At 41.2% G+C, this 25,657-nt stretch overlaps 1 protein-coding gene across 12 annotated transcripts in view; it reads right to left on the bottom strand.

Moving 5' to 3' along the window:
- The window catches only part of Hand (heart- and neural crest derivatives-expressed protein), a 325,738-nt gene that overhangs the window by 37,369 nt on the left and 262,712 nt on the right, over positions 1 to 25,657 (bottom strand). For 2 of the 12 annotated variants that reach the window (XR_011033768.1, XR_011033763.1), the window contains exons 2-3: positions 8,450 to 25,623; positions 7,778 to 8,396 (exon numbers count right to left, since the gene is read on the bottom strand). The exons of 1 other annotated variant lie outside the window; for it this stretch is intronic. The gene's annotated coding sequence lies outside the window, so the exon portion shown is untranslated. Of the gene's footprint in view, positions 1 to 1,398; positions 1,693 to 4,855; positions 6,109 to 6,185; positions 6,463 to 7,324; positions 8,397 to 8,449; positions 25,624 to 25,657 lie in introns of those variants that run through there. 9 more of the 12 variants (XR_011033765.1, XR_011033766.1, XR_011033767.1 and 6 more) reach the window with 9 other exon arrangements.

Raw genomic sequence — 25,657 nt, 5'->3', positions numbered from 1 at the left:
CATAAAAATATGGTAAGACTCCAGGAATATTCTGTACCACATTCTCAATACAGCTTTGAAAAATGCCTGGTGCAGATGAAATGCCGAATTGCAATCGAGTAACTTTGAATGTACCCTTATGTGTACTAATTGTTTGCAACAAAGACGAGTTTTCGTCGACTACTAACTGCTGTCGAAAATCGATCTATCTTCGATAGATGCCAGCAACGTGTTGATCGACGGTATTTGATGGCAGTGCGGCTTAACCGCTTTGTTTAAAGTTAATTTATAGTCGGCACAAATACGAATAATCGAACCGTACTTCTTGATAACTGGTACTAGAGGAGTGGCCCAATCTGAATACTCCACAGGTTTAAGAATCCCTTATTTGCATAGGCGGTCCAGCTCCTGCTCGACTAGTCCCTTTGAGCATATGGAATTCGGCGTGGAGGTAGTCGCACTGGTGGCACTGTTGCATCAATGTTTAATGTGACTGGCGGACCAGTGTAACATGCAAGTTCTGTTGAGAATAAGTGTTCGAACTTATCCAGAATCCTTGCGATCTGTACGTCACTGCCCACTGAATGAATGCCCTTGATACTGATGCCTAGTGCGTCAAACCAGTTGCAACCCAGAAGGTCGCCACAACCGCTTTTAGTTCGATGAGTGGGAGATTATCAATATTACGACCATTGTAATGAATTGATACATGAAAAACTCCTAGTATCTGGATTGTGTTGTGTTGGTAGTCACTAAACCCCGGATCGTAGTTGTAAACCTATGGCTTGGTTGTTGGCCAGATACGATCATAAGTGCGCAATGTCATCATAGTTACGTCAGATCCAGAATCCACTTCAAAAGTACACGATTGACCATTAATTTGTACCGTGATACGTTTTATCCGGATCACCAGATTAGATATGAGGTTTACCGATTTTCCGCGTGAAATTTTTACCCTTTACTGGATGAGCATCATTCGACGATTTATATGGCCTTTCCGGCCACAGCCGTGCCATACTGCATCACGTGTGGACCGGCACAGACCGCACATTGTTGTCAATTTCTTTTATGTAGTTGTTGAGGGCGATGTGATTTAAAGCTGTGGATAGCCTCATTAGTATGTCTGATAGTATTTGCACTCGCTGCAGCAGCTTCACTAGTAGTTGCTCGCTTCAAAACTTTCTGCACTGTCAATTCAATGTCTGCAAGAAAACTTCTCTGTAAGTTTTTATCCCTCATGACGCATACAAAAAAATCCCGCAGCATTCTGAAAAACGCTGCTCCGAAATTGCAAGAGAGATCGTAGACTGGTGCTCCGACTAGGAAAGATGATTTTTTGCGACCCTCGCCTTTGACATCATTGGCAAGCAGGAACAATTTAAATCGCTTCAAATATGAGCCCCATTTATTTGGCTGACCCTAATCAAACGGTTCCAAGCTTCCAACTGTCGTCATAATTGGGTTCCGTTGAGTATATTTAGCACTCGTCCTTCCTTTCCTCAAAAACGACGGTCAATGGAATCTCCCCAAATTCACCAGCAAGCGACTCTGCCATGGAAATGTTTGCAAAATTTCCCAACAGAATGTATATGTAAGCGTATGTATATATGTATGCTTTTGCGTGACAATTTTTATGTTTTGCGTCAATAATTCCAAGTTTTATTTCGGATGATAATTAGCATCCCATCCTCGTCGCCAGTTTAAAATGTGTACCTGGATGATTTATTGATATATAAGTTACAGAGCTATATGTGTCCAATTCAATTCAACCGCCGCCGTGTGCAGACGTGAAATTAGAGTGTTAAAATAGAAAAAAGATCGCGTCTGCAAAAATTGTGTAGGGCTCTCAGACGCCTCAGAGACGCCTATTTACAATCATATTGCTATTAGTTTGTTCTAAAAGCAATAAATACTAAGTTGCAACAGCGAAGTGCGTAATATTTGGAAAAGCCATGTCCACCGATTCGGGCCCAAGCTCTCTCGATCCCCACAAGCAACAGCTACAAGAACTAATTGTACAACAACAACGTGAGCGTCGACTCTCGGTCCAACGCATACTTTTCGGTGGTGTCGCCGACCCCACTGAATGCTACCGTAAGCAATAACACCGAAAGTGCAAGCCACTCAGCAAACAACAGCAATTTACCGTGGAGAGAGCGAGCAGTGTGCTTCTCCATCAATATCTATAACTGGGTCACAGATTGCACCGACCAGCACCGTGCAATCGGTGAAAACAACTACAGCAACGTCTGCAGAAGTATTGACCGGCCTCAAGCCGCTAGAATAAACCCTTTGTGTCAAAACTGGAATGGATAGATATATTAAAATAACTAAGCGGAAGCTAAGCCCGCAAAAGAAAAAAACTGGCAATACGCCGAAAATAACCAAACCAAATGAACGAGCAGCACTCCTAAGCGGGAAGCGTTTTAATATTCTGGTGCTGTAGATAAAGTTAAATCGGCTAGACCACCCCCTTTATACATCCGTGGAGACAACTGCAGCGCCCTGATTTCGAAGCTATCAGAAACAGTAGGGGCAAATAACTTTGTTGTAACCCCTCTCAATAGGGGTAACATAAAAGAAATTAAATGTCAAACCCAAACTGAGGACAACTTCCACATCATCGAAAAGTACCTCCGTAATGCTAACATCGACTTCTATACCTACCAACTAAAAAGCAGTACAGGGCTCCAGGTTGTGTTGAAGGGGATTGAGCCATCGGTCCCTACTTAAGAAATAGCAGACGCGTTGGCCGAAAAAAACTTTGCGGTTAAGTCTGTTGTCAACATCATCAACAACATAAAAATCACCGTAGAGGAGCCGCATAAGAGATACCAACCACCGCAGTGTAAAAACTGACAGGAATACAACCTGCTGCGGCGAACATCATAAAGATGGCATTTGCACCAAGGACAGAAACAACGTCGCACTAAGACTATGCAGTAACTGTGGAGGGAACCACACGGCCAACTACAGAGGATGTTCCGTCTTCAAGGATCTTAAATCACACCTAAACGGGCGCAAACTAAAACTACACCGGAGGTATTCTTTCAGACGGAGCCCGCGAAAGAGATCCCGTCACTCCACCATCTACAGAATCCGCAACCTAGCGCACCAGAACTTGGCCAGCAAACTCCAAGTGGCTTAGAGGACCTATTGATCTCACTGAATCAAAACATGACCGCTTTTATGACGTTCATGCAAAACTGTATGCAGGAACTGATGCGGAATCAAAATCTGCTTATCCAGAAGCTTATTGAGAATAGATAATGGCTTCCCTACGTCTATGTCTTTGGAATGCTAACGGCATCTTGAAGCACAAAAACGAACTGCAACTATTCCTAGACTCAAGTCATATCGGCGTTTTCTGATATCGGAAACACATTTAACATTAAAAAATAATCTTCAAATACCAAACTATACCTTCTACGCAACAAACCATCCTCACGGAAAAGCTCATGGCGGGACTGATATCCTAATCAAAAACCGTATAAAACACTCGTTCCTCAACAGATTTGAAACACAACACCTATAAGCAACTGCTATAACCGTCCAAACCAGCTTCGGCAACACAACATTGGCTGCCCTGTACTGCCCACCACGCTTCTCAATCTCTGAAAAGGAATTTACCGATTTCTTTAACACACTCGGAGATCGCTTCATTGCAGCAGGGGACTATAACGCCAAACATACGCACTGTTAGTCTCGCCTGGTGAATCCTAAAGGCAAGCAGTTGTACAACACAATAGTCAACCCACTCAATAAGAGGGATTGCGTCTCAACGGGTAGGCCTACTTTTTGGCCCACAGATCCACAGAAAGTGCCTGACTTGATTGATTTCGCAGTAACCAAGAGGATTCCACGTAATCGGATCACTGCGGATACACTGCTAGATTTAACCTCCGATCACTCTAGAGCGCTATTCACACTATTAACAAGACCTCAAGTACTTGATCGCCCATATAGGCTTACTAACAACAAAACAAATTGGCTTAAATTTAAAATGTACATGAGTGCCCACATTGACTGTCCGCCGAAACTGGATGCTGCAGAAGACATTGACATGTGCGTCTCTGCACTTGAGTCGATGATGGGAGCCGCAGCAAGAGTGTCTACCCTACGCAACCTCTCCAAGGAGTTAAGACAAGAGGAAAGCTGGGCTCAAAGAAAATATGTACTTAGAAAAGCTCAGTCCAACCAGCACTAAACATCCTCTGTGTGATAAGGGGTCCAACCTGTGAATGGACCCGCAGTGACGAAGAGAGGGCATCCGTATTTGCCACACATCTTAAAATGGTTTTCCAGCCAAATCCAACATTAAAACCATTTGTACTTCCCCCTTCGAGCACATTAACGGATAGTGAGTACTCGGAACTCCAATCGGATGAGATGACTGCAGTTATTAAAAACCACATAAAGCCGAACAAAGCCCCTGGCCATGACCTAATCACACCGAAAATGATCCTAGAACTCCCTATCATCGCCATACAATACATCTGCAAACTGTTCAACGCTATAATAAGAATTGGCTACTTCTCATCATCTCACTTCTATCATCATGATTCCTAAAGTGGGAAAGGACACAATCCAGCCATAATCCTATAGGCCAATTAGTTTGCTGTCATGTCTTTCAAAGGTTTTGTGAAAAGGTCCTGCAGATCCGACCAAACTCTTTTCTGGCATCGGAGAACACAATTCCTTCACATCAGTTCGGTTTCCGCGAAAAACATGGGACAATTGAAGAAGTCAATCGCATAACATCCGAAATACGAACAAAAGAATACTGTGTGGCTGTCTTTCTCGACGTTGCCCAGGCTTTCGATAGTTTGGCTAGAGGGTCTGATGTTAAAAATCCGGCAAAAACATGGAATCTTACCTTTACAAAAGGAAATTCGCTGTAATGGCCAATTAGTTTTCTGTCATGTCTTTCGAAGCTTTTTGAAAAGGTCCTGCAGATCGGACCAAACTCTTTTCTGGCATCGGAGAACACAATTCCTTCACACCAGTTCTGTTTCCGGGAAAAACATGGGACAATTGAACAAGTCAATCGCATAACTTCCGCCTCCTCCAGTCTGACGACGCTACGAAAACCGCAGCAGCAGATCCTCATACGACGTGAAAAAATGGCTGAACGATCTGGAGGATGCGTTTGAAATCCTGCAGTAAAACAACCGTCTACGCCTGGTTGCATGCCGTCGCATGCTGGAGGGTACGGTGGCGGTGTTGCTGCGCACGGTGTTTGCGCACAGCTACGGGGAGCTCAAATCAATCCTTCTCCGAGAGTTTGGACGCTCGCGCAGTATTGAAGAGGTGTACCACGCTCTACGAAGCCGGCGCACTAGGACAGGTGAAGGATGTTTGAGATTTGCAATCGAGATGCAGGAGATTGCAATGAATGACCCGATTCCGGAGAACGAGCTTGTCGACCTGATCATCAACGGACTGCAAGACAGCTCTACTAGAGTCGGTATGTTGTACTCAGCTCGGACGGTGCCTGAACTGAAGCCCCTCCTGGAACGCAGGAGGCGGCTGCCCTCAAGCAAAGCCTCAGCGTGAAGGTGCAGCCAACAACAACTTCCTCGTCGTCTGGGAACAAATCCTCAGGTACTGCCACAAGTGAAACCAGATGTTTCAACTGCTCGGGATGGGGGCATTATAAACACCAATGCCCGAAACCGATCAGACCGGCGAACTCCTGCTTCAAGTGTGGCATAGTGGGCCACATCTATAAAAACTGCCCGTCTCGGATGGGAACTGGCGACGTCACCACTGCCGCCGCCGCTGGTGATGATGTGGGAGATAGACTAAACCATTTACAACTGGTGAGAGTTGCTTTTATTTGTGACGAAGTGCAAGATAGGAAATTTATCCCTTCTCGACTCGGGCAGTCCGAAGAGTTTTATCCGTGAATCTGAAGTCCCCCCCGGCTGTCGTCTTAGTCCCGGTAGATTGAACTGCCGTGGTTTAGGAAATAGCCAACTTCGGTCTTTGGGCCAAGTCCAGTGTAATGTTCACCTCGTCAGTATTGAGACAACACATACGTTTGAACTTTTGCCAAATAAAGCAACCGAACTGCCGATGATTATAGGCAGAGATCTCCTGTATAAAATTAATATTAGACTTTGTAAACTGAAAGAAATTAAATATGAAAAAGAATCTATGTTACTTATGAATAAACCGACTGAATGTATATATATGAAACTCACTGCTGTTCGGAAGTCCTTTGACATATTGAGGGAAGAGATAGAGCTACTGCCGCACGATAGGAATGATATTGTATCTGCCGAATTGTTGTCTGATTCTCCCCTTCTAAAACCTTCTGAAACACTGGATGATGCATATAAATGCCATTGAGGTCCCTGCTGTCAGTGAGCCAGGGTTTGATATAGAGCCCACGTTACGGGACGAGCAAACCGCAGACTTAAAGTCTATTATTTCCACTGCGAATGTACAGGCTGCCCCAGATTTAGTTAATCCTGTGAACTATGAGATGAAAATAGAACTGACTAGAACTGAAGCTGGCTTAATGCCGTTTTGCGTATAGGGAACTAGACTATTTGGGTTACTTAGTCAATTCTGCCGGTATCACGCCTAAGCCAGCTCATTTTCAGGCGATACGGGATTTGCCCGTCCCAAGGAATAGCAAGGAATTAGAGCGCTGCTTAGCGCTGATTGTTAAGAAAAAATACCCCATACGTCTTCTCCGAGGAATGCCTCGAATCTTTCCGAACCCTGAAGTCGAAACTGATCGAATCCCCCGTGTTATCCAGTCCTCCTCCAAAAACAAACCGGCGGTAAATTGCACCCAGTGTTCTACTTCTCTAAGATAGCCTCCGCCGCCGAATCGAAACTACATAGTTATGAATTAGAGACGTTAGCGATCGTATATGCCTTGTAGCATGTAACGTTGAATCTCACAAGGAGTGTTGAGCAGATGTTCGTGCATAGTGCTGGCCGAGTATGCGATAGGTTCGGCTAGGGTCAGGTCGGCTGGGAGTGGGTTATACGATAGAGATTAGCCAGAACTATAGTTACACACATTCGATACAGACGTAAAATTTTAAATTCGCGTACTTAAGGACACCAAGGGATAACGGTACAGGTTTAGATGCGAAAGAAAGAAGGCCTGAGGAGACCAGAAACAAGAACACGTTAAACTATGTAGTATCAGGAGGCACACATGTTGGTTTATGTCATGATATCCTATAGGCCTATCATGTGAACGCCCACCCTACCATGATCCTCGGGCCACGTCTGAATTGAGGATCCCTCCAACATGTCTTACGGCCTCTTTTTATTTCTCAGTCGGTTGCATGTTTCCCCAAAATTTAACGATTATAGGGAGTTCATTTCAAAGAACAATAGTTTTATTAATTTCTAAGCTTATGAACAAGGCCGGATTCATTTCCTAATTTAATTCATTCTTAATATCTCTTTCGGAAACAAACGAACTTTATATTATTCAGAATTAATGAAGTTAATATGTAGAGGTCCGTAAAGTAGTATTTGTTCTTTTGGGCTATTTAAGCTTATCTTCATACTTTGAAATCTTAAACTAAATACTGGTCGAAAAATAAGTTTGGATCTTATCCTCAATTTCATACTATATACGATGCAGCAATGCGGTTATCAAACATAATTATCTTACTCGTTATCCTGAGATTAGGTTACAAAAAACCAATTTTAATTAAATTTATAAAAATCGAATCATATCAAACTGATACCGGGCAATGGCACCAACGTCCAACATATTCAAAGGCTTTTTTTTTTTTTTTTTGTTTTTTATGGTTTGACTTACAGTTTAAGTCCAGCGGCGAAAGATCTTTCGAAGCGGAGGCTGTTCAAAAATAGATAATATGATTTAAGGTAGTCAGAAGCCTCTGATTTGGTTTGGGAGCACCCGTTTTCGATTAAGCACATTAACATTATCATTATTCGTATCCTCTCTCTCTCTCTCCCCTGTGAACAAATAACTCTTATAAGTATTGAATGTCTAAGTATTACAAGAACATTGTCTTCGAACGTCCCCAGGTCATGCCAACGTGTTGCAACTGCTTCATTGGGTACCCGTGTAATTCCACGGATTCAAGTTTTTTTTTTTTTTTTCTTTTGGTTAAGCACTCGCGATAATCATTGGCAGGACCGAGAGGCTCGAATGCATAGACACCATTAAATTTGAAGGGGTTTTTAAACGCTTGCACCCATCCTGATTATTTTACGGCTGCACTGCACAAAACCACGTGTTCTTTTTTTGGAATGAGTCCGGTCAAAAATGGACAGAAAGACGCAGGTAAAAACTTCCTTCGCTCAACGTTTCTTTAATTCATTGAGACTGAGTCCTCTTTCCTCAGTTGAAAAATCTGACTTGGCGGTCTACCACTCAGGGGTAATATGCTACGTACTTGTGGTGCCAGTCCCTAGTAGGAACAGGTTAATAAGCTACACGTCAAACAATTATATATATATTTACCCTATGGAGAGCGACACCACAGCCACAAAAATTTTGGAATAAATTTATTCCGATTGGAGCGGCGATAGCCAAAACGCCACAAAAAAAAATTTTAATTTTCCTTTCGCCAATATTCTTTAATCTAGGGCTGAGCTTTAAGCCGATATCTCACGGATCGATACGTGACGACTTACGTGAATACGTAAGGTCATAAATTATCGATAACGCTATGTACTGATTCGGATACTAAAAACAAGCTAAATGGGTTGTTTCCACGATTAACCATTTTCGGTTGAGTTTTCAAATTTTGAACGACAAGCGCATGTTACACACCTCCCCGACAAAATCACACTTTGGTGGTTGTTAAACATCAAAGTGGGATACCGCTTGGAGTAAAGGAGATAATAAATAATGCCCTATTGTTTAATGTCTTTTGCATGGAATTTCCCCATCATTCTCCCTTGCATATCCTCTAGTTCGTAATAACTAGTTCCAATCCGCTGACGGACTCTGGCTTTTATAAACGTTGGAGCTAACTTGGCTGAGAAACCCTTTGCATAATTACTCAACTGGAAAATTACGTCGGTACACTTCTTGACCTGGTTGAAATGACACGTCTCGACTTCTCAAATTATATGTTTTTTCGTTGCGTTCATGCTGTTCGGCTACAGCCTTGATCGCCGTCTGACGAATTATTTCCAGAGAATCAGTACGGTCAAACTGAATAGATCTATCCTCTATTAGGTTTAAACTTCTTAACAGGGGGTAAGTTGCACCGTTCGTTATCATTTGTTGGCCAAAACATACACGGTACGGACTATTATTGATGGCCGAATGCCAACTGGATCTTAGCGCACATGCAACTGAACTAAGGTTTTCATCTCAATTGGTCTGATCTTTGTTCACATAAGACTTTATTGCAGCTAACACCGATCTATTTACCCGTTCGGACGCGTTTGCTTGTGGGGCATAAGCTGCGGTAAAGGAATGTCGAACTTTATACTTCTCCAGCAGTGCTTTAAACTGATGGGATTTGAACTGAGATCCGTTGTCTGATACAACTACTTCGGGAATGCCAAAACAATGGAACAATTCTGTTTCCAGATAGGTTTCCATAACAGCATCTGCAGTAAGTTTTCGAACAGCTTTTAAAAAAGGAAATTTAGTGAAATGATCGAGAACTACGAAGATCCCTATGTTTCCGAGTTTGCTTCTGGGATATGGGCCTAAAAAGTCTATGTATAATTTTTGAAAAACCCTATATGTTTGCACTGATTTGGCCATTGGGGGACGCAAATAGGTGTTCAAATGCTTAGTAGTCTTACAAACAGAACAGTTCGCAATAAATTCCTTTACATCACCTATTAGGTTGGGCCAATAAAAATAGCGTCTGATCCGCTCCAGTGTTTTATTTATTCCACTGTGCGCCGCTAAGTGATCTTCGTGATTTTGTTGTATCACATCCAGCACTAACGATTTTGGAATCCAAAGCTTCCAGCACAGGTCATCCGCTACACGATCACCGGATGCGTGTTCTGTTCGCCGATAAATGTATTTGTCTATAACCTTGACATCGGGTAGCTGGGATTGCTTTAATTGAATCTTAGCGTTTAAATCTTTATATTCATCAGCGTCGAAGACGTCTGACGACAGATCGAAACCATTTGCTAAGGTAATAGCTGATATATCATCAGTATGTACTCGCGATAAAGCGTCAGGAACTATATTTCGTGAGCCTTTCCTATGCATTATTTTAAATGAGAATCCTTGCAGTTTAAGTGCCTATCTCGCCAATCTAGAACTTAAGTCAACTTGCGTCATTAACCATTTTAGGGACGCGTGATCTGTAATAATAGAGAATTCTTGACCCTCAATATAAGCTCGAAATTTTTTTACACATAGGACAGCCGCAAGCCATTCTTTTTCCGTTACGGAATAAGCCCTTTGACACTGATTTAGTTTCCGTGACATGAAGGCGATTGGCACTTCATTTTCTTCGTTATCGATTTGCATAAGTACACCTCCCACACCTGTATGACTAGCATCACAGTGTATAGAAAAAGGAGCGTTAAAATTAGGGCTATGTAGTACAGGGGCGGTACACAGAGAATATTTTAACCGATCAAATGCATTTTGTGCTTCTTCAGACCAAATGAATTTTCGTTTGTGCTTTAACGTGTCGGAAATGGGTGCGGCAATACCAGCATAATTTTTTATAAACTTATGATACCATCCCGTGAGACCTAAAAACCTACGTACTTGCTTTACAGTCTTGGGCACTGGGAATTCTTGGATCGCTGACACCTTATCAGGGTCCGTTCGAATGGTTCCATTACCAATAACATGGCCAAGATATTTGACTTCTTTGAGACAAAAACTGCTTTTTCTCACATTAATTGTAAGTCCCGCTAGGATTAGTCTATTAGCTAACTCGGATAATACTGAAATATGTCTCCGGACTCCGAAACTACTAAAAGGTCATCTAAGTATATAAAAATTTCATTTCGCAAACTAGGTGGTATCACTCGATCCATAAGTTTGGACATTGTTTGAGGGGCGTTTGACAAACCGAAGGGCATTACAGTAAACTGATAGAGAGGTCTTCCTGGTATGGTAAATGCCGTTTTCTCGCGGTCGCTAGCGGCTAGCGGTATTTGCCAATAAGCATCCTTTAGATCAATACTTGAAATAAATTCTGCTTTCGGTAACCGACTAAGAATTCCGTCAATTAAAGGCATAGGATAAGCATTTTTAATCGTGACTGCATTAAGTTTTCGACTGTCAATACATAATCGAACTTTTCCTGGTTTGCGCACCAGTACAACAGGTGATGACCAGGGGCTATTTGATTCTTCTATTACCCCAAGGGCAAGCATACGATCTATCTCTTGGTACATTAATTTTTCTATGGCCGGAGATACAGCATAGTGCCGCTGCTTGATCGCTTTTGCATCACCTACATCAATTTCATGTGACAGCCAGCTGGTTTTTCCTAATCCTTTTTTCTCGAAGGATGGAAACAATTGAATGGTTTTAAGTAAGTGTTTTTTCTGGGATTCGGATAATGACACATTTAATTCGCTATCGAGATTAATACAAGCTACGGTTGGTTCTTTTCCTTTATGCGCCAAAAAGGCCGGTAACAAATCAAAGGCTCTCCAAAAGTCTATACCTAAATAGAGATTCTGTGCCAGCGAGGGTACAACATAAAGAGTTATTGGTTTTTCGATTCCTCGAAAGCTAACAGAGGTAAGAGTCTTTCCTAGAATGGCTTGTTTTTGTCCATCTGCTGTGTGCACCATGGTTTTTACCGTCTTAAGGGGTAGCAATTCGTTGATCAATTCTGTCGCCAAATTTCCACCTACACAACTAATTGACGCTCCAGTGTCCATGAGACCCTTTAATTCTCTTCTAAAGAGGTTCACATCTGCGTACGGCCGCCAATCAAGGGAAGCATCTATTATCGAATCCAAAACCGCCGTTTTCTCTAATTTATGTTTTTTTCTATATTGAATTAATCGCTTAATTCCTCGCATCTTTTAGTATATCTCTTTAGTTAGTATAAACTCACGTAGGTGCATAGGAATAGTTGGGAGTTGTGACAAAGTTGGTAGTGAGGATTCCCCTAAAGGGTGTTCACCGGGTTCAGTTTGAGTGCACTTTTCGACAGTGCACGGCGAACTCCGTTTTTTAAACGAGGCCACGCGTATTTTAATCTTTTAATTTTCCTTTCGCCAATATTCTTTAATCTAGGGCTGAGCTTTAAGCCGATATCTCACGGATCGATACGTGACGACTTACGTGAATACGTAAGGTCATAAATTATCGATAACGCTATGTACTGATTCGGATACTAAAAACAAGCTAAATGGGTTGTTTCCACGATTAACCATTTTCGGTTGAGTTTTCAAATTTTGAACGACAAGCGCATGTTACACACCTCCCCGACAAAATCACACTTTGGTGGTTGTTAAACATCAAAGTGGGATACCGCTTGGAGTAAAGGAGATAATAAATAATGCCCTATTGTTTAATGTCTTTTGCATGGAATTTCCCCATCATTCTCCCTTGCATATCCTCTAGTTCGTAATAACTAGTTCCAATCCGCTGACGGACTCTGGCTTTTATAAACGTTGGAGCTAACTTGGCTGAGAAACCCTTTGCATAATTACTCAACTGGAAAATTACGTCGGTACACTTCTTGACCTGGTTGAAATGACACGTCTCGACTTCTCAAATTATATGTTTTTTCGTTGCGTTCATGCTGTTTGGCTACAGCCTTGATCGCCGTCTGACGAATTATTTCCAGAGAATCAGTACGGTCAAACTGAATAGATCTATCCTCTAATAGGTTTAAACTTCTTAACAGGGGGTAAGTTACACCGTTCGTTATCATTTGTTGGCCAAAACATACACGGTACGGACTATTATTGATGGCCGAATGCCAACTGGATCTTAGCGCACATGCAACTGAACTAAGGTTTTCATCTCAATTGGTCTGATCTTTGTTCACATAAGACTTTATTGCAGCTAACACCGATCTATTTACCCGTTCGGACGCGTTTGCTTGTGGGGCATAAGCTGCGGTAAAGGAATGTCGAACTTTATACTTCTCCAGCAGTGCTTTAAACTGATGGGATTTGAACTGAGATCCGTTGTCTGATACAACTACTTCGGGAATGCCAAAACAATGGAACAATTCTGTTTCCAGATAGGTTTCCATAACAGCATCTGCAGTAAGTTTTCGAACAGCTTTTAAAAAAGGAAATTTAGTGAAATGATCGAGAACTACAAAGATCCCTATGTTTCCGAGTTTGCTTCTGGGATATGGGCCTAAAAAGTCTATGTATAATTTTTGAAAAACCCTATATGTTTGCACTGATTTGGCCATTGGGGGACGCAAATAGGTGTTCAAATGCTTAGTAGTCTTACAAACAGAACAGTTCGCAATAAATTCCTTTACATCACCTATTAGGTTGGGCCAATAAAAATAGCGTCTGATCCGCTCCAGTGTTTTATTTATTCCACTGTGCGCCGCTAAGTGATCTTCGTGATTTTGTTGTATCACATCCAGCACTAACGATTTTGGAATCCAAAGCTTCCAGCACAGGTCATCCGCTACACGATCACCGGATGCGTGTTCTGTTCGCCGATAAATGTATTTGTCTATAACCTTGACATCGGGTAGCTGGGATTGCTTTAATTGAATCTTAGCGTTTAAATCTTTATATTCATCAGCGTCGAAGACGTCTGACGACAGATCGAAACCATTTGCTAAGGTAATAGCTGATATATCATCAGTATGTACTCGCGATAAAGCGTCAGGAACTATATTTCGTGAGCCTTTCCTATGCATTATTTTAAATGAGAATCCTTGCAGTTTAAGTGCCTATCTCGCCAATCTAGAACTTAAGTCAACTTGCGTCATTAACCATTTTAGGGACGCGTGATCTGTAATAATAGAGAATTCTTGACCCACAATATAAGCTCGGAATTTTTTTACACATAGGACAGCCGCAAGCCATTCTTTTTCCGTTACGGAATAAGCCCTTTGACACTGATTTAGTTTCCGTGACATGAAGGCGATTGGCACTTCATTTTCTTCGTTATCGATTTGCATAAGTACACCTCCCACACCTGTATGACTAGCATCACAGTGTATAGAAAAAGGAGCGTTAAAATTAGGGCTATGTAGTACAGGGGCGGTACACAGAGAATATTTTAACCGATCAAATGCATTTTGTGCTTCTTCAGACCAAATGAATTTTCGTTTGTGCTTTAACGTGTCGGAAATGGGTGCGGCAATACCAGCATAATTTTTTATAAACTTATGATACCATCCCGTGAGACCTAAAAACCTACGTACTTGCTTTACAGTCTTGGGCACTGGGAATTCTTGGATCGCTGACACCTTATCAGGGTCCGTTCGAATGGTTCCATTACCAATAACATGGCCAAGATATTTGACTTCTTTGAGACAAAAACTGCTTTTTCCACATTAATTGTAAGTCCCGCTAGGATTAGTCTATTAGCTAACTCGGATAATACTGAAATATGTCTCCGGACTCCGAAACTACTAAAAGGTCATCTAAGTATATAAAAATTTCATTTCGCAAACTAGGTGGTATCACTCGATCCATAAGTTTGGACATTGTTTGAGGGGCGTTTGACAAACCGAAGGGCATTACAGTAAACTGATAGAGAGGTCTTCCTGGTATGGTAAATGCCGTTTTCTCGCGGTCGCTAGCGGCTAGCGGTATTTGCCAATAAGCATCCTTTAGATCAATACTTGAAATAAATTCTGCTTTCGGTAACCGACTAAGAATTCCGTCAATTAAAGGCATAGGATAAGCATTTTTAATCGTGACTTCATTAAGTTTTCGACTGTCAATACATAATCGAACTTTTCCCGGTTTGCGCACCAGTACAACAGGTGATGACCAGGGGCTATTTAATTCTTCTATTACCCCAAGGGCAAGCATACGATCTATCTCTTGGTACATTAATTTTTCTATGGCCGGAGATACAGCATAGTGCCGCTGCTTGATCGCTTTTGCATCACCTACATCAATTTCATGTGACAGCCAGCTGGTTTTTCCTAATCCTTTTTCCTCGAAGGATGGAAACAATTGAATGGTTTTAAGTAAGTGTTTTTTCTGGGATTCGGATAATGACACATTTAATTCGCTATCGAGATTAATACAAGCTACGGTTGGTTCTTTTCCTTTATGCGCCAAAAAGGCCGGTAACAAATCAAAGGCTCTCCAAAAGTCTATACCTAAATAGAGATTCTGTGCCAGCGAGGGTACAACATAAAGAGTTATTGGTTTTTCGATTCCTCGAAAGCTAACAGAGGTAAGAGTCTTTCCTAGAATGGCTTGTTTTTGTCCATCTGCTGTGTGCACCATGGTTTTTACCGTCTTAAGGGGTAGCAATTCGTTGATCAATTCTGTCGCCAAATTTCCACCTACACAACTAATTGACGCTCCAGTGTCCATGAGACCCTTTAATTCTCTTCCAAAGAGGTTCACATCTGCGTACGGCCGCCAATCAAGGGAAGCATCTATTATCGAATCCAAAACCGCCGTTTTCTCTAATTTATGTTTTTTTCTATATTGAATTAATCGCTTAATTCCTCGCATCTTTTTAGTATTTGCACATAGTGGAGATATAAACTCACGTAGGTGCATAGGAATAGTTGGGAGTTGTGACAAAGTTGGTAGTGAGGAATCCATCGAGGATCCTCCTAAAGGGTGTTCACCGGGTTCAGTTTGAGTGCACTTTTCGACAGTGCACGGCGAACTCCGTATTTTAATCTTTTAATTTTCCTTTCGCCAATATTCTTTAATCTAGGGCTGAGCTTTAAGCCGATATCTCACGGATCGATACGTGACGACTTACGTGAATACGTAAGGTCATAAATTATCGATAACGCTATGTATTGATTCGGATACTAAAAACAAGCTAAATGGGTTGTTTCCACGATTAACCATTTTCGGTTGAGTTTTCAAATTTTGAATGACAAGCGCATGTTACACACCTCCCCGACAAAATCACACTTTGGCGGTTGTTAAATATCAAAGTGGGATACCGCTTGGAGTAAAGGAGATAATAAATAATGCCCTATTGTTTAATGTCTCTTGCTTGGAATGTAGTATGTAGTACAGGGGCGGTACACAGAGAATATTTTAACCGATCAAATGCATTTTGTGCTTCTTCAGACCAAATGAATTTTCGTTTGTGCTTTAACGTGTCGGAAATGGGTGCGGCAATACCAGCATAATTTTTTATAAACTTATGATACCATCCCGTGAGACCTAAAAACCTACGTACTTGCTTTACAGACTTGGGGACTGGGAATTCTTGGATCGCTGACACCTTATCAGGGTCCGTTCGAATGGTTCCATTACCAATAACATGGCCAAGATATTTGACTTCTTTGAGACAAAAACTGCTTTTTCTCACATTAATTGTAAGTCCCGCTAGGATTAGTCTATTAGCTAACTCGGATAATACTGAAATATGTCTCTCAAAGGACTCCGAAACTACTAAAAGGTCATCTAAGTATATAAAAATTTCATTTCGCAAACTAGGTGGTATCACTCGATCCATAAGTTTGGACATTGTTTGAGGGGCGTTTGACAAACCGAAGGGCATTACAGTAAACTGATAGAGAGGTCTTCCTGGTATGGTAAATGCCGTTTTCTCGCGGTCGCTAGCGGTATTTGCCAATAAGCATCCTTTAGATCAATACTTGAAATAAATTCTGCTTTCGGTAACCGACTAAGAATTCCGTCAATTAAAGGCATAGGATAAGCATTTTTAATCGTGATTTCATTAAGTTTTCGACTGTCAATACATAATCGAACTTTTCCCGGTTTGCGCACCAGTACAACAGGTGATGACCAGGGGCTATTTGATTCTTCTATTACCCCAAGGGCAAGCATACGATCTAATTCTTGGTACATTAATTTTTCTATGGCCGGAGATACATCATAGTGCCGCTGCTTGATCGCTTTTGCATCACCTACATCAATTTCATGTGACAGCCAGCTGGTTTTTCCTAATCCTTTTTCCTCGAAGGATGGAAACAATGGAATGGTTTAAAGTAAGTGTTTTTTCTGGGATTCGGATAATGACACATTTAATTCGCTATCGAGATTAATACAAGCTACGGTTGGTTCTTTTCCTTTATGCGCCAAAAAGGCCGGTAACAAATCAAAGGCTCTCCAAAAGTCTATGCCTAAATAGAGATTCTGTGCCAGCGAGGGTACAACATAAAGAGTTATTGGTTTTTCGATTCCTCGAAAGCTAACAGAGGTAAGAGTCTTTCCTAGAATGGCTTGTTTTTGTCCATCTGCTGTGTGCACCATGGTTTTTACCGTCTTAAGGGGTAGCAATTCGTTGATCAATTCTGTCGCCAAATTTCCACCTACACAACTAATTGACGCTCCAGTGTCCATGAGACCCTTTAATTCTCTTCCAAAGAGGTTCACATCTGCGTACGGCCGCCAATCAAGGGAAGCATCTATTATCGAATCCAAAACCGCCGTTTTCTCTAATTTACGTTTTTTTCTATATTGAATTAATCGCTTAATTCCTCGCATCTTTTTAGTATATCTCTTTAGTTAGTATAAACTCACGTAGGTGCATAGGAATAGTTGGGAGTTGTGACAAAGTTGGTAGTGAGGAATCCATCGAGGATTCCCCTAAAGGGTGTTCACCGGGTTCAGTTTGAGTGCACTTTTCGACAGTGCACGGCGAACTCCGTTTTTTAAACGAGGCCACGCGTATTTTAATCTTTTTTATTTTCCTTTCGCCAATATTCTTTAATCTAGGGCTGAGCTTTAAGCCGATATCTCACGGATCGATACGTGACGACTTACGTGAATACGTAAGGTCATAAATTATCGATAACGCTATGTACTGATTCGGATACTAAAAACAAGCTAAATGGGTTGTTTCCACGATTAACCATTTTCGGTTGAGTTTTCAAATTTTGAACGACAAGCGCATGTTACACACCTCCCCGACAAAATCACACTTTGGTGGTTGTTGAACATCAAAGTGGGATACCGCTTGGAGTAAAGGAGATAATAAATAATGCCCTATTGTTTAATGTCTTTTGCATGGAATTTCCCCATCATTCTCCCTTGCATATCCTCTAGTTCGTAATAACTAGTTCCAATCCGCTGACGGACTCTGGCTTTTATAAACGTTGGAGCTAACTTGGCTGAGAAACCCTTTGCATAATTACTCAACTGGAAAATTACGTCGGTACACTTCTTGACCTGGTTGAAATGACACGTCTCGACTTCTCAAATTATATGTTTTTTCGTTGCGTTCATGCTGTTTGGCTACAGCCTTGGTCAAACTGAATAGATCTATCCTATAATAGGTTTAAACTTCTTAACAGGGGGTAAGTTGCACCGTTCGTTATCATTTGTTGGCCAAAACATACACGGTACGGACTATTATTGATGGCCGAATGCCAACTGGATCTTAGCGCACATGCAACTGAACTAAGGTTTTCATCTCAATTGGTCTGATCTTTGTTCACATAAGACTTTATTGCAGCTAACACCGATCTATGGTAAATGTTTACTATTACTACTCGAGATTTTAGTGTTGAAAAGTGGAAAAATCGGGTAAAGCTAGATTTCAGTGTTGTCAAACGCTATTTTTTATTTGGCGCGCTGCTCTGGCAGCCGAATATTGTATTCTAAACTATATTTGTTCCATAAAATCAAGAAATATTGTAAACTCAACAATATTTTCGTTTGTTGAGAATAGTGCGAACAAAAGATTCAAAATGCCCGCGTATTCGAGTATCCAAAATTCGGCATTCGGCAACACCATCTCAAAATTGAACAGCTTTTTTTAGCCGGAAAAAGCTACTTTTAGCTATAGTCCCGCTAAAAATATTAATTTTCTTTTGTTAATTACTCAAAAACTACGAAATAAATCGCCAAGGCGCACCTGAGGTCGTGCTCGTGCAATTTTTCTCTTTCGTTTGATACCAAAATTATGTAGTTTAAGCGCGTTTTGGGCCCGAGTAGTAATAGTAAACATTTACCCGATCTATTTACCCGTTCGGACGCGTTTGCTTGTGGGGCATAAGCTGCGGTAAAGGAATGTCGAACTTTATACTTCTCCAGCAGTGCTTTAAACTGATGGGATTTGAACTGAGATCCGTTGTCTGATACAACTACTTCGGGAATGCCAAAACAATGGAACAATTCTGTTTCCAGATAGGTTTCCATAACAGCATCTGCAGTAAGTTTTCGAACAGCTTTTAAAAAAGGAAATTTAGTGAAATGATCGAGAACTACGAAGATCCCTATGTTTCCGAGTTTGCTTCTGGGATATGGGCCTAAAAAGTCTATGTATAATTTTTGAAAAACCCTATATGTTTGCACTGATTTGGCCATTGGGGGACGCAAATAGGTGTTCAAATGCTTAGTAGTCTTACAAACAGAACAGTTCGCAATAAATTCCTTTACATCACCTATTAGGTTGGGCCAATAAAAATAGCGTCTGATCCGCTCCAGTGTTTTATTTATTCCACTGTGCGCCGCTAAGTGATCTTCGTGATTTTGTTGTATCACATCCAGCACTAACGATTTTGGAATCCAAAGCTTCCAGCACAGGTCATCCGCTACACGATCACCGGATGCGTGTTCTGTTCGCCGATAAATGTATTTGTCTATAACCTTGACATCGGGTAGCTGGGATTGCTTTAATTGAATCTTAGCGTTTAAATCTTTATATTCATCAGCGTCGAAGGCGTCTGACGACAGATCGAAACCATTTGCTAAGGTAATAGCTGATATATCATCAGTATGTACTCGCGATAAAGCGTCAGGAACTATATTTCGTGAGCCTTTCCTATGCATTATTTTAAATGAGAATCCTTGCAGTTTAAGTGCCTATCTCGCCAATCTAGAACTTAAGTCAACTTGCGTCATTAACCATTTTAGGGACGCGTGATCTGTAATAATAGAGAATTCTTGACCCTCAATATAAGCTCGAAATTTTTTTACACATAGGACAGCCGCAAGCCATTCTTTTTCCGTTACGGAATAAGCCCTTTGACACTGATTTAGTTTTCGTGACATGATATTTCCGTTACGGAATAAGCCCTTTGACACTGATTTAGTTTTCGTGACATGAAGGCGATTGGGACTTCATTTTCTTCGTTATCGATTTGCAAAAGTACACCTCCCACACCTGTATGACTAGCATCACAGTGTATAGAAAAAGGAGCGTTAAAATTAGAGCTATGTAGTACAGGGGCGGTACACAGAGAATATTTTAACCGATCAAATGCATTTTGTGCTTCTTCAGACCAAATGAATTTTCGTTTGTGCTTTAACGTGTCGGAAATGGGTGCGGCAATACCAGCATAATTTTTTATAAACTTATGATACCATCCCGTGAGACCTAAAAACCTACGTACTTGCTTTACAGACTTGGGGACTGGGAATTCTTGGATCGCTGACACCTTATCAGGGTCCGTTCGAATGGTTCCATTACCAATAACATGGCCAAGATATTTGACTTCTTTGAGACAAAAACTGCTTTTTCTCACATTAATTGTAAGTCCCGCTAGGATTAGTCTATTAGCTAACTCGGAAAATACTGAAATATGTCTCTCAAAGGACTCCGAAACTACTAAAACGTCATCTAAGTATATAAAAATTTCATTTCGCAAACTAGGTGGTATCACTCGATCCATAAGTTTGGACATTGTTTGAGGGGCGTTTGACAAACCGAAGGGCATTACAGTAAACTGATAAAGAGGTCTTCCTGGTATGGTAAATGCCGTTTTCTCGCGGTCGCTAGCGGCTAGCGGTATTTGCCAATAAGCATCCTTTAGATCAATACTTGAAATAAATTCTGCTTTCGGTAACCGACTAAGAATTCCGTCAATTAAAGGCATAGGATAAGCATTTTTAATCGTGACTGCATTAAGTTTTCGACTGTCAATACATAATCGAACTTTTCCTGGTTTGCGCACCAGTACAACAGGTGATGACCAGGGGCTATTTGATTCTTCTATTACCCCAAGGGCAAGCATACGATCTATCTCTTGGTACATTAATTTTTCTATGGCCGGAGATACAGCATAGTGCCGCTGCTTGATCGCTTTTGCATCACCTACATCAATTTCATGTGACAGCCAGTTGTTTTTTCCTAATCCTTTTTCCTCGAAGGATGGAAACAATTGATTGGTTTTAAGTAAGTGTTTTTTCTGGGATTCGGATAATGACACATTTAATTCGCTATCGAGATTAATACAAGCTACGGTTGGTTCTTTTCCTTTATGCGCCAAAAAGGCCGGTAACAAATCAAAGGCTCTCCAAAAGTCTATACCTAAATAGAGATTCTGTGCCAGCGAGGGTACAACATAAAGAGTTATTGGTTTTTCGATTCCTCGAAAGCTAACAGAGGTAAGAGTCTTTCCTAGAATGGCTTGTTTTTGTCCATCTGCTGTGTGCACCATGGTTTTTACCGTCTTAAGGGGTAGCAATTCGTTGATCAATTCTGTCGCCAAATTTCCACCTACACAACTAATTGACGCTCCAGTGTCCATGAGACCCTTTAATTCTCTTCCAAAGAGGTTCACATCTGCGTACGGCCGCCAATCAAGGGAAGCATCTATTATCGAATCCAAAACCGCCGTTTTCTCTAATTTATGTTTTTTTCTATATTGAATTAATCGCTTAATTCCTCGCATCTTTTAGTATATCTTTTTAGTTAGTATAAACTCACGTAGGTGCATAGGAATAGTTGGGAGTTGTGACAAAGTTGGTAGTGAGGAATCCATCGAGGATTCCCCTAAAGGGTGTTCACCGGGTTCAGTTTGAGTGCACTTTTCGACAGTGCACGGCGAACTCCGTTTTTTGAATTAGTACATCGATTACAAGTAGGTTTGTAGGCATCAGGTGGACCGCAGCCATAGCAAAATATCTTTCGCTCTGCATCGCAATCCTGATATCTATGTCCATTTTCTTTGCAATTCCAACGAATTAAGTTAATAGCAGCAATTTCCACCTCGGGATATAGATCCGGGTCGGTTTCTAATTTTACATTGGTAGCCGAAAATTCTAATTCATGAACCTGCCGTTTCGGGGTGGATCTAGGAATGGTTGTCGTCACTGACTTATTTACCGATTGCATAAATCGTTCACGTGTGCACACAACGTGGCGCAAATGCGAAGCCGACATTACTGGTACATTCAAAATCTCATGTTGAATTTCTTGTAGTAACTTTGCCTTCAGTACATCTAACAATGCAGACTCTGTCAATGGGACGGCTAATCTATCTCCCAGTGTTACGATAGCGTCATAAAAACTATCAAAGGATTCATTTGGACGTTGCTTTCGCTGAAACATGGCCGTACGAATTTCTAGATCGGTTCTTCCGTCTTGAAATTGTGCTCTTAGTGCCACCCGAAGCTGTGACCAGGTCACTAGTGGAACGCTTCGGTGAAACCTCCAGAACCAGGAGGTGAGGGCCTCGACTCTATATATAAAGTCATCTACCGCTATGGACGAATGTCCTGAAATTATTTGACTAACCCGATCAGCACGCAATTCGGAACTTGGATATGCTCCACCATTCATCATAGACGTACTTGGATACGTAGTCTGATTGGGTCGTTGACTTTAACTTTGACTGGAGGGATTTGAAATAACTCTTCAAATGTCTGTCTTTGTCCCGAGGGTTGGATGGATGCTCGAGATGCTACGTGGGCCGATGCTAGTGGGCCGTTAGACGCCGCTCGTTGTAAAGTTATCTCTAAAGACTGGGTCATTTGGGCTACAGCCTGAGACATGGTCTGCGACAAGGTTTGGGAGACCTGAGTCATTGATTGAGCGACTACCTGATTCATTTGGGTAAGGCCTTCGGAAAGGGCTCGGGCTATTACTTGATCTATGCTTGCTTGTGATGACGGCAAGTCGAATGCCTCTGGTGTGTTGGCCTGTGGTTCCATTTCTGGGTTAGCCTCAGTTGCTCCTGCTACGGTACGTGATGATCTTAAGATCGGCATGTCTCCGCCGCCTGCTAACAGTAACTCGTCCGCCAAATTAGTAACGTTGGATTGAACGGAAGTACGACAAACTGGACACACTGATTTAGCTCCTTCGCGAAGCGAAAAGCAACTAATGTGAAATGAATGATTGCAGGGGGTGGTTATCCACTCTGCGTTGAAGTCCAACTCCCGCACACAAATGCCACAGCTTCTACTAATTTCTTCAGATCTGTCCAAACTATCGGAACTATCGAATACTGACATAACTTGCTATCACTTCGATTGAAATATTCTTATTATTATTGTACATCTAAATATATATAACACTTTTCTATATTAAACTGGGTATAATGCAATATTATGGTAAATCAGAAAAATTCATCTAAAACCGGGAAACCATACAACCATGTCTGCAAACGTTAAAGATCAGCCTAAATGTACACTAGATACTACAAAATAGATAGTTGAAAACATAGACGAAGCACATACGAGGAAACAAATATTTGTCTCGCATTGCGCTGCTTGGCCAGTATTGCGGCTAAGTGGTAGCTTAATGCCACATTACTTGACTCCAGCTGTCCTGGCTCGCAGTCCAATGCTGATGTCACAGGAATTCTAAAATTTATTCCGGGCAGTCGGTAGTATTTATCCACCAAAGCTGAATCCAGGTAACAAACCTCTCATTCTTTATAAGACCAGACAAACGGGTGCAGTTTGAAGACCGACATATCAATTGAGTCCGGTCCGACGGTAGCACTTGGCCACTAATTCGGCGTCCAGGGACGAACAATATATTACGGTTTTTTTTTTTCAAACGGGAATTGCTAAGTCAATGACCAGCGTTTCTTAGTCAGTGCGGGTATTTAAGTGAGGTACTTAACTTAAATAATTCCAATCACTACTAACACTGCTCACTACTATGATTACATAAAATTCACAGGAGAAATGGGATACTATTCGATAGCATAAATCCAGCGGTTATGATAACACGACTAGTACAAGAAAAAAAATCTGGTTGGGGCAGCCGAATCGGGCCCCACGTTGGGCGCCAAAAATTTTATCTTATCTGTAGCATGTAACGTTGAATCTCACAAGGAGTGTTGAGCAGATGTTCGTGCATAGTGCTGGCCGAGTACGCGATAGGTTCGGCTAGGGTCAGGTCGGCTGGGAGTGGGTTATACGATAGAGATTAGCCAGAAATATAGTTACTCACATTCGATACAGACGTAAAATTTTAAATTCGCGTACTTAAGGACACCAAGGGATAACGGTACAGGTTTAGATGCGAAAGAAAGAAGGCCTGAGGAGACCAGAAACAAGAACACGTTAAACTATGTAGTATCAGGAGGCACACATGTTGGTTTATGTCATGATATCCTATAGGCCTATCATGTGAACGCCCACCCTACCATGATCCTCGGGCAACGTCTGAATTGAGGATCCCTCCAACATGTCTTACGGCCTCTTTTTATCTCTCAGTCGGTTGCATGGTTCCCCAAAATTTAACGATTATAGGGAGTTCATTTCAAAGAACAATAGTTTTATTAATTTCTAAGCTTATGAACAAGGCAGGATTCATTTCCTATTTTAATTCATTCTTAATATCTCTTTCGGAAACAAACGAACTTTATATTATTCAGAATTAATGAAGTTAATATGTAGAGGTCCGTAAAGTAGTATTTGTTCTTTTGGGCTATTTAAGCTTATCTTCATACTTTGAAATCTTAAACTAAATACTGGTCGAAAAATAAGTTTGGATCTTATCCTCAATTTCATACTATATACGATGCAGCAATGCGGTTATCAAACATAATTATCTTACTCGTTATCCTGAGATTAGGTTACAAAAAACCAATTTTAATTAAATTTACAAAAATCGAATCATATTAAAATGATACCGGGAGAGAAAAGGATAAAAATAACAACTACACGGTTAAATTTCCTAATAAATTTAAGTATTGGCAATGGCACCAACGTCCAACATATTCAAAGGCTCCAAAAACGAATAAACCGAATCAATTAATATTTTTTTTTTTTTTTTTTTTTTTTTGGTTTGACTTACAGTTTTAGTCCAGCGGCGAAAGATCTTTCGAAGCGGAGGCTGTTCAAAAATAGATAATATGATTTAAGGTAGTCAGAAGCCTCTGATTTGGTTTGGGAGCACCCGTTTTCGATTAAGCACATTAACATTATCATTATTCGTATCCTCTCTCTCTCTCTCTCCCTGTGAACAAATAACTCTTATAAGTATTGAATGTCTAAGTATTACAAGAACATTGTCTTCGAACGTCCCCAGGTCATGCCAACGTGTTGCAACTGCTTCATTGGGTACCCGTGTAATTCCACGGATTCAAGTTTTTTTTTTTTTTTTTTGGCAGGACCGAGAGGCTCGAATGCATAGACACCATTAAATTTGAAGGGGCTTTTAAACGCTTGCACCCATCCTGATTATTTTACGGCTGCACTGCACAAAACCACGTGTACTTTTTTTGGAATGAGTCCGGTCAAAAATGGACAGAAAGACGCAGCTAAAAACTTCCTTCGCTCAACGTTTCTTTAATTCATTGAGACTGAGTCCTCTTTCCTCAGTTGAAAAATCTGACTTGGCGGTCTACCACTCAGGGGTAATATGCTACGTACTTGTGGTGCCAGTCCCTAGTAGGAACAGGTTAATAAGCTACACGTCAAA

This window comes from Drosophila tropicalis, unplaced genomic scaffold (assembly GCF_018151085.1).
Source record: "Drosophila tropicalis isolate 14030-0801.00 unplaced genomic scaffold, ASM1815108v1 contig_979, whole genome shotgun sequence".
Taxonomy (NCBI): domain Eukaryota; kingdom Metazoa; phylum Arthropoda; class Insecta; order Diptera; family Drosophilidae; genus Drosophila; species Drosophila tropicalis.
The sequence above is the reverse complement of the archived record's forward strand: the minus strand, read 5'-3'. Positions and strand labels throughout refer to the sequence as shown.